This window comes from Thamnophis elegans, chromosome 4 (assembly GCF_009769535.1).
Source record: "Thamnophis elegans isolate rThaEle1 chromosome 4, rThaEle1.pri, whole genome shotgun sequence".
In the NCBI taxonomy this organism is placed as follows: Eukaryota; Metazoa; Chordata; class Lepidosauria; order Squamata; family Colubridae; genus Thamnophis; species Thamnophis elegans.
Genome location: NC_045544.1, coordinates 114,426,268 through 114,436,922, shown reverse-complemented (window position 1 = coordinate 114,436,922; position 10,655 = coordinate 114,426,268).

Genomic DNA, 10,655 nt, shown 5'->3' with positions numbered 1-10,655 from the left:
TTTCAAATAAATCTTAGTCCCCGCTTTCCTCACAGAAAACAATTCATGCGCAGTTTGGATTGAAATTCAAATAAGTCTTATAAAAGTCCCGTATAATATCTGTCCAAAATAAGCAATGCTTCTTTCCATTCCCCATCGGTACACAGCTTTGCCATTTCATACCAGACAGAAATCCTAAAATTTTAATCAGTCCAAGAGCTTAGAAAGTATTTTAAAGACATCGCTGGATCTATATTCTTTACTCTTCTGCCCTTCCGGAAAGAGAAGGCAACCCTCTGCCTTATGACCACGTGTCCCGCTGCTTTGAAAATATGGCTAAATCCTCAGTTTCTGCTCTTCTGCCTCTCCAGTAGAGGGAGAACAACTCCCTCCTTCTTGTAACCAAGTGAATTGCTGCTTGTCTTTCCTTCACCTTGTCCCTCCGCATTTCCGAGTGAGTCAAGAAGCCCCGCCTTCAGAGTTTTATAATAAAAGTCCCGAGCTTCCGAAACAGAATTAATACGAAATCTTTGATTTTCGAGTGTAACTGTGATTCCAACTGGAGCTTCCCATTTATACTGTATTTGACGATTTCTAAGTTCTTGGGTTAAAAAAGTATAGCCTCTCCTTGCTTGCAGCATCTGGAGCGGGATTTCTTTAAAGACAAACAAATCATGGCCATCGATTCGGAGCCTGTTGTGAAACTTTTGGATGATCGCATTTCTGGATTCTCTTGTGAAAAAGTATATAATTATGTCTCTTGGTAGCTGTCGTTGTTCTGCTACACACGAATTCTGGCGATAGATTTTTCGAATATTCCAATCAAAATTGAATCCCGGACCTCCCACCGCTTGGCTGAAAGCTTCTACAAACGTCTGTTTCAAGTTCTCTCCTTTCTTTTCGGGCAGTCCTCTGACTCTTATTGCAGACGCTTTTCTGTTATAATTTATCATTGTAAGTTGTGTTTGAGTATCTCTAATCTCTTGTTGTAATGCTTGGATGTTGGAAGTCAAATTAGAATTAGCCTCCTCCAAAGTTTCCAGCTTAGTCTCCATTTCTTCGATATAATCTGTCAAAGTAGACATAGCTTCAAACATATCCACCTTTATTTGGGCAATTTTAGTCTGTATTTTGTCGCATAAATCCAGCACAAATTCTTTGATTTCTTGTTTAAAATCATTGAGTATTTGAAAAAGAAGCTCCTGTGTCAAGGAATCTCCAGTAGGGGGTGTAGGAGGCAAAGGCAGCGATTTACTAACAAGTTCTTTAAGCACATGCGGGGGGGATTTTTTTGCCTGCTTAGACCTGGGAGGCATTATAGATAAAAGCTGAGAATAAACAGATAAACAGTGTCTTCACTTGGTCAGTTCTCAATAAATTATTTGTAGATTTTGCTTGTTAATGAGTAGCAGTCTCCGGGGAGATAAAGCTGGTTAATTACGTCATCAATCACCAACACAGTAAAAACGCCATTTTGTAACCGGTTGAACAAAGAAGTTTCAAAGGAAAAACAAGGCTGGTGTTTAGATAGTTATAAAAAAGAAACATCACAGGAGTAAGACCCGCTCGTGTTAGCCTTAAGTTGCTTTAAGCAATTTATCATTGTCCTGAGGGGGGGGATCGCCTGTCTAGGGCTGCAAAAAGGCAGCTGCGAGGAACTGGCTGGAGATAAGAGCTCAGTTACGCTGGATCTCTTCTCCGTTCGCAGCCCAAAAAAAAAGGAAAAGGGCTGTGAACTACGAATAAATCCTAGCACCTGAGCTTCTGCCTGCCCCTTTCTGCCAGAAAGGGGTGATATCTATTGATCTTAATTAGATATACAGACCAGAACTCTGAGAGGGGCTCCGTTGAGCTCCTTCGGCGACAGGCTCCGCCCCCAGGAAGTCAAAGACAGTGATCTTATGCACAATGTTCCCATTGTTTTCAGACTAATGCACTCCATATACCTTTACTTCATTCAAAAATCATTACCTCTTATCAGCCGCTTGAGGAAAAGTCTTCCTCATAATTGCTCAGTCAGTCATATTTTATACTAGAGAATGGGATGAAGGACTGCTCTAATCCTGAGGACAATTTCACATGGGACCAAATGAATGTTTTGAGGTATATGAGCTGTGGAAGAGGTGGAAACAGTTACTCTTCTCCTAACCATTCCTGTTCAGAATCCCGTACCTACTTGCTCCATTTAGCTTTTATGCTGAATCAGTTTGGATGGGCTATTAGACAAGCAGATTACCAAGAAGATAAACATTTTAAATGCTGGCTAATTTAAGAGTTACAGCCAACATGACTAGGATATGTTTTCTGAGAAAGTTTCCAAGCCGCAATCTTCCAATCACATGTATCACCAACTTTGCTACACTTAACTTCGGAAGACCTTGAATTAGTAAGTATTCTTCCTCTAGCTGACCAATACAAGAGTTAATATCTTTTGGTATTGTAACAACAAAAACTGGGTACAATATTCCAAGTGTACTCTGAGATGTATTGAAAGACAGATTTAAAATACAATTTGTTAATTTGTAAGAAAAATATAGAACTTCCAACTAAAGGCACATAACAACAGACATTTAAATTCTAATGCAATATTCTTGGTTCAACAGTTTATCCAACTTTGGCAGAAATAGAAACAAAACTATCATTTCTTTCAAAGTTTTTGGATTGTTCCAACTTGGGGTTCTAAACTTTTTTCAGAGGCAGTTGGGGAGATAAAAGCCTTTATTTCATATCCAATCACTTCCCCCAGCTTCTCTAGCTTTTGTTTAAAAAACAAATACTTTTTTTTCATTTTCAGCAGCATTAACATGTTGAAGTATTTAATTTTCTTTATGACCTCCATTCTAGCATGAAATCTAGAATGCAGTAGCTAGATTGATTGAGTTATTTTTCTAGGGCAAAATGGATTTAAAAACAAATAAATCAGAAAGACATTATAGTGCCAGGTTTAGGGTGCTGAATACGCCTATCCTGAACTTTATTTAAGCACTCAATCATGGAAGCATAGTTCAAATTCTTAATTTACTTATTATCCAGCATTCAATAATAGGCTGTTATACTATGAATCTTATCAGTACACAAAACAAAGGTTTGTTTTAAGCATGTTTTCTGGTCCAAACCAGAGTAATTTTTGCAGACAAGTAATCCTGATTTTAATCAATTGATCTTTGGTTTAGCTGAAGACAGTTCTGGTCAGCCATTAACAAACCATGGCTTTGAATTAATTACTGGTCTTAAACAATTACTGTGTTAAATCAAAAGCAAACAAAGCACGTTCTAGTTTAATATGTGTGTATTTCTCATATTATGTGGCAGAGGTAAAATATATTTGCAGATGAAAAAAATGAATGATAAATGTTTTTCAAATGTTAACTGAATTGTGGAATCCTTGGGGCTGTCTGAGCTTAATTGCTTGCTTTCAGAGTTGCATTAGGCAATTAGGGAACATCATTAATAATATGACAATTGTAGTCAAGGCATCAGAAAAGTAAGTAGTAAGGGGTAAGAAGTAGGACTAAAGAGGAAAATCTGTCTGGTCTTTTCTGTCCAAACTTTAAAAATAGAAGCAATCAAGCAGAAGGATGACAGACAAAGCTAAATAAAGAGAAAAGCAGGAGGGCAGGAACCCAATTTGCACAGAGACTGTCATAGTGCTTAAAACGTGGTTCTCTATCTCTGCATTCCCTATCCAAATTCTTTATTGCTCTGAATGTCATCCTTTTGAAACTGATTTGTTACTACCAGTTAGACACCCAAACTACTTTCTGTTGAGATGTGCAAAGGTGAAAGTCAAGACAATAGCTTGGCCTTTGATTGGGCCCGTTTTGACTATCCAAATAGCCTTCCATCAAAGCATAATGTTTCCCAAGATAGATCAGGCTGCTAAAATTGGAAGCAATTCCCTACAAATAGTTTCTGTAGGGAATAGTCTCAAGCAGTCAGCCATCTATCTCTGAAAATGAGTGTCAGTTAAACTAAATTATCATTTCATTCTAAAATTTCAACTTATCTCCAAGATTATGTGATTTTTTGGGGGTGGTGGTGGTGGTGGTGGTGCAAGGTAGCAGTGATAATAGCCTGCAAGAGTCTTAGCCATATTTTAGCATTTTTATGACTCATGTATTTTAAGGTGAAAGATGACTAATAAGCAACTTTACAAGTGAAATCACATATACAAAATTGGCCTCCTCTTGTATTTTACTGCTGGGTGTCTGTGGGCAGGCTGGGGGCAGTTTGAAAAGTCAGGTTGTGAGTGTGATCAAAGAACAACCCCCTTTTAATCTTGCTGTCCTAATTTATCTGTATTCATTTTCTTTGTTCACGTTTATGTTTATACTTATACCTGTTATCTTGTACATGTTTGACAAAACAAACAAGCAAACAAACAAACAAAATAGTTCCATTAATGAAATATTCTTAAGTTTCACTAAGTTTCAACCAAATGTATTCTCCCCATCTTCCATCAATGAAGCCTATTTGACAGAGTTTGCCCTATGGGGCCATAGTAAAAAAAAATCCTTGTCATCTTCTGTTAATGAATGATCTACCTCCTATTTTTTTCTCTCAGTTTACTTTAGATTTCCAAAATGCAACACTTCAAACTTTCTGTCCTTATTCTAACCTAAATCTAATAGTTGTATAGACCCAGCAACCCTTTTTGCTTCAGTTCCTTCAACATCTTTTTAAATTCACCCCTCTATAAATGGCAGCGCTTAAATCTTCTTTTCTTCTATGAGGATCCTCTCATTCTGGAATCTCTGCACTTTCCCATTTCTATTTACTCAAAGCAACCGGCATCTCCTGTTTTCTCACTAAATGCATCTTTGTAGAGAACACAATATCCCTATTCTGGAAGATACATAAAATGATAAAAGAATGATAGAGGGATACACTCCCCCCACCGCCCATGTTTACCGATGTGCCACTGTTTAGCAATGCTGGCCAGCAATTTAAAATTAAAATTAGATCTACTTTAAATAAAGGACAATTAAGTACATCATTCTATTGCTAAAATGAAAACAAAAAAAAATACCCCTAGCTTTTGCTAGTGTTTTGTTACTTGAGATAAAATGGAAAGGATATAATTCACAATAGGGAGCCCAATTTTGGGGTTGTGTGGCAAGCCTCTGATTTACACATTTAGTCCAGAACCACATTGTAAGCCTAACATTATTGTGTTGGTTGCACATTCAGCCAGATGCCAGGGATGCTCCAAATGTTTTGGGATTGAACCAAGGTGCCAATCACTATTGGTAGTACCTTTGCTTTCTTTTGCTACTTCTACTTCTATTTGCAGGTCTTTGTTTTTTGTGATTTTTCTTCCTTCTTTTCTGTTCTATTCTGCTGTCTCCTGATACTGCAATGTCCACTAATCCAGTTTTTTTCCTCTTTCTTATTGACAGTTGTTAAATCTGGGGTTTTACGTGAAAGGTGCTTGTCTGTTGGAATTCGGAGATCCCAGAGCACGTTAGCGTCTTCATTTTCCATTACTTTGCCTATTTTATGGTCCCAGCAGTCCTTGCCTGCAGGCAAATGGTATTTCTTACAGATTTTCCAATGCACCATTGTTGCTACTTTGACATATTCTTGTTTGGGGTTAGTTTGTGTGATCTTTTTGCTGCAGATATCTAGGTGATCCAGTGTTTCTTCAGCGTCTTTGCAGAGGCAGTGTTTGGCATCTGTTGCCTCCTCAATTCTGACTTTGTATGCATTTTTTTCTACAAGATTCATCTTGTGTAGCCAGAATTAGCCCCTTGGCCCTTTTCTTCAAATTTTCTGCTCTTAGCCATTGCCAGGATATGTTGTTATCTGCTTTGCCTGGTATTTATGTATTGACTACATAACACTTTGCCTTGCCATGTTTTTTTTCCTGTTTTTCATTTGGTCTTCCTTGTAGGCTAGTTGGTCTTATCATCATCATCATCATCATCATCATCATCATCATCATCATCATATTTATTTTTGTCAACCCAAGGCATTAGATAGATGTTTTCTTTTTATGGCTTTTTAAAATTAAATTACTCTAAATAATTAATACTATTCTAACATAGATATGCTAAAATATTTCACAAATATTTGTAAACATGATGGGTTGTCCTTTGTCATTCCTCAAATCTCAGTTTAAGCAAGATTTTTTGGGATTTGTTTTGTCCCGAGTGACCATTTAGCTCATGTGCAAAAAGACGTCTTTCATATTCTTTCATATTCCTCAAAAATTATTTAGGTGTTTTCTAAACAAAGACCCCTCTAATTTGGTTAAACATTTGGGGAAATGTGCTTTTAGATTATTGAGGAAATCTAAAATAAAAGTTGGAAACCCTTAGATGAATAGGAAGGGAAATCTATAAAGCTCTTTAGAGCTGATTGCAGTTATAATTTGGGGGATGGAGGCATCATTTAAAAACCAGGGAATTTTAGAGGGGATTGCTTAAAATGACTGTAGCTGGAGAGGCATGGCATCCTACTGTCATGTCATCTGAAATCTATCTGACCAGAGTGGTACACAAACGTTACCATATGGACCACCAGTTGAGGCTCTTTTTTCTTGCCAAGCTGAACAAAGGAACTTTACAAAATGCAATTTCGAAAGGGAGGGGAAAAAAAAGGAGAGATAGTATTGAACAGATGTGTGCAATATGCATGCAAAAGTGTGTTAAACTTCCATGAACCAATGCACCATTATTACTAAGGGGTATCTGGTTTTTAATTAAAAAATCACCTGTCTACTCCTGATCTGCACAACCAATTTAAGGGGCTAAAATGGGGGAAGTTTTCCTCTGCCTCATTCTGGGAGTCCTCTTCACATTGGGGTGCTAATCCTCCCTCCACCTCCAGCTGCCTTTCGTGAGCCTTTCCCTACGTATGTTACATCGTCTTGGTGGATGCCTGCTAATCTCTCCCATTCTTGTACACCTGGAGCTTTCCTGGTCACCTCCCCTTTTATTGTTGCTTCAAAAGGTCTGTCCGGAAGGTTACTCTGGCACTAAAGACTAGCTTGTGTGGTATAAAAAGGGGCTGGGGTTGCAGCTGAAACCTTGCAGTTGTTAAGAGGAAGAAAGGGAGAGAGACCGAGAGAGGAAGAGAGGGAGAGAAGAGGGAGGACTCTCGTGGCAGCAACAGGTAAGTAATGCTCTTCCCTTAGCTTCACTTTAATTCTCCAGATACTGATCCCGTAAGTTTCTATCTGAAAGGATGGCAAGGCTTGCTTTATTCATTTTCTTTCAAGTGTAGGTGAAGAAGCATTGTCTTTAAAGTTCTGCTGTGCAGATCCCAGCTGACAAACATCAAGAAGGGAAAAACTCAGACAAGGGCAAGGCAGGAGGTAGCTTTTTTTTTTAATTAATTTTTTTTAATTTTTAATTTAAAACAAGTACAACATCTTTCTTTACATGCTATAGAAAGTGTGTCAGTCGGTCACAAATAAACTTTCGTGCATCTCCTCCACAGTCAACAAACATAACTCATGTTAACTCGAGCATTTTAACTCAAATATTCATACATATCACCATCATCATATATCCATTTTCATTTGACTGTAGCAGGAGGTAGCTTTGAAGGCAATGAAGCAAGTTGCCATCCATGGCATGTGCTGCTTCTAAGTTTCTATCATATTGCAGGCAGTGATGTGCAGTGACGGTTACCGTTGGTGAGGCAAGACCGCAGCAGCGGCGAGAAGCAACGTCCCCGGCACTGTGTCCGACAGGCGTCTCGCATTTATGGTGGACATAAACGCGAGACGCCTGTCGGACACAGTGGCGAGGGTGTTGCTTCTCACCACCGTCGCGCTCCACCACCTTGCCCCCCCCGCCTCCTCCGACAAACAATCCTGATGCCCCGGCCTGCAGCCAGCCCAGCACCGAGCCTGGACTCACCGCTCTTCTCCTCCTCCTCCTCCTCGTCCCCGCTCGGTGCTGGGCTGGCTGAAGGCCGGGGCATCAGGATTGTTTGTCGGAGGAGGTGGGGGCGGGGGCAAGGCAGTGGAGTGCGACGGTGGCGAGAAGCATCTCAGATGGAGCCTTTAAGTGCCAGCTTGCCTTCCGGGTGTCCTGGCTCCATCTGAGATGCTTCTCGCCACCGTCGCATTCCACTGCCTTGCCCCCCCCCCACCTCCTCATACGGACAATCCTGATGCCCCGGCCTGCAGCCAGCCCAGCACCGAGCCTGGACTCACCGCTCTCCTCCTCCTCCTCGCTCAGTGCTGGGCTTTAAAGGGGTCTCCCCTCCCCAGCCAGCCAGCCCACCCAGCCAATTCCTTCCACCACCACCACTGTGTCCAACAGGCCAGGTGTCTCGCGTTTATGGCGGACATAAATGCGAGACACCTGGCCTGTTGAAACACAGCAGCGAGAACGTCCCTGCCGCTTCCGTGCTCCGCCGCCTTGCCCCCCTGCCTCCTCCGACCCCACCGCTGTGAAGAAAGAACACACACAAACCTCACAATAAAAAATTAATTTTTTAATTAAATTACAAATTACAAATTAAATTACAATAAATTTGAACCCCCCCTCCCTCCATCTGATCCACCTTTTCCAGCTGTGGAAATTCTCTCAACTCTCCTCTTGTCCGCCCAACGTAAGCGTGCTCAACGTAAGCTCTTAAGGCATGATTCGCTGCTCCCCGATCAGGAGGCGGGAGAATCAGTGCCTCTTTTGCATATGAAAGTGTTCGCTTGTTAACTCCGTCTTAACTTTTAAAAGGTGAACAATTCCTTAGGCAAAAGAGGCCCCGAGTTCTCTGGCCTCCTCCCATAGTTAACACTGAGAGCAGACACCAAGCCACTGTGACTTTGAATCTGGTAGCAACTACCCTGGCTTTAATTATTTAAAAAAAATTATTTAAAATTCTTTCTTTCCCTCAGGAGACTGCTGAGGCCCCGCCTCCCCTGCCTCTAGTGACTGCACGTCCCTGATTGCAGGTAGCCTTTAGAAGGGATCTGATCCGCTTTTATTTGCTTCTTTCCCAGCCAAGTGAAGAGTGGTAAGTGGTAAGAGTTTATTTCACATGCATAGTTTTGCTTGCTCTTTTTGTAGACAACTTCTGCTCTCTGCTTAATTCTTCAGGAGTTCTGCCTGCGTAGACAGTTGCGAATGCAGTATCCCAAGTGGGTTGAATAAGTAATATTAAAAAGGGCAGGAACGAAAGCCTTCTGAAAAAGAGGACTTTGTAGTTACATAACTCTTCAAGAATAAAATCAATTTGTGTCTTTTTATCAGTTTTTCTTTACCTCCTTTACATCCTTTCTCCTAGCTTCAAATCCATATTCAAGGCTTTATAAGCTCTGGGGATGACAGTTCTTCTAAAATATGATTAGTTTTTATTAGACTAAAACTATTTTTAGTCTATTAGCTTTTTATATAGGTTTTAAAAATATTGCCTTTTGCAACTAGGAGAAATTACAGTTTAATTTTGCTGTGAGGAAATGGTTACTCCCTAAAGCACATGTGGAAGAAAATTATTAAACAATGTCCATTGACATTTCCTTGTTGTTATTATAATTGGCTAAAATTCATTTACTATTTATGTTCCATCTCCTCTCGTCAGACCCCCCCCCAAAAAAAAAACCCCTTACACCTTTATGACAAGATCTAAATAAAAATTTGTTAATAAGATTTATAGATCTTTTTTCCAGGTCACAGTTTGCAATTTATATCCAAATTTCTTTTACTAGTTTGCCAGTACATGGCTATATCATTTAGCTGCATCCATTATCATTTCATTATTGTTATTATAGTTAATTATTTGTTAATGAATAAACATTTAATAACAATCTAAAACAATCTAGGAGTTACTAAATTCTTACTTACTGATCACCAAAATCAACTAATTTTTTTTATTATCAACTTTGTCAACCTGTATCTTTCCAGTAACAAAACAGTCTTATCTCTCTTGCCAATTGTGGTGTCAGTCTTCTTTTTATCTCCTTTATAAGATTTTTATAGACTTCTCTCTGCACTTTGTTGCTTGAAGGATCTTTCAGGTAATCTCATTGCCCTCCAGCTTTTACTAAAATTATCTTGTCTTTAGTTGTCACTCTTGCTTCTGAAACAATTTCTCTTCTTAAGTCCATCATCATTACCATTTTTTTCTTCTGTATTTTGGAATCTGGGGTAGAGCTCCAATTCGTCAAATTCCCTTTTCCATATTCCCTTCTTTCCACTTTCACCCACATTTGTTCCATTAATAAATTCATCTATTGTCTTGTCTTTATCTTCTATGTCTTCATTCTCCCCTTTTGATTTTTGGGGCTCCAACCCCTTCATCTTTTGCTCCAAGGAAGACTAGTCTTTCCAACTTCTTCTCAATTCTCCCATATCCTTCCAATATATTTTGAATTCCAGCCAAAATATTTTGGAATTTTAAGGTTTCCTCATCTGAATATTGATCCATGTTTCCAAAGAAGAAGAAAAAAGACTAATAGCCACTGCCACTCTAGGCTTCTAGGCCTCTTTTATTTTTTAATTTTAGGTTAACTTGAACACAAGTTCTTTTATGCTTTTCAAAGAAGAAGTGTTCTGTTTTCCCCCCTTTCTTCCCCTGCCAAAATAGTTCTCTGTTCTGACCCCCCTCTTTGCTCGTTCAGAAACGACAGCCACACACAGCTTGCAAAGGAATGTCTTTATCAGTCCCGGCTTTTGCTGGCTGCGAGCCCAAAATAAACATAGATAAATTCTCTGGCAAAA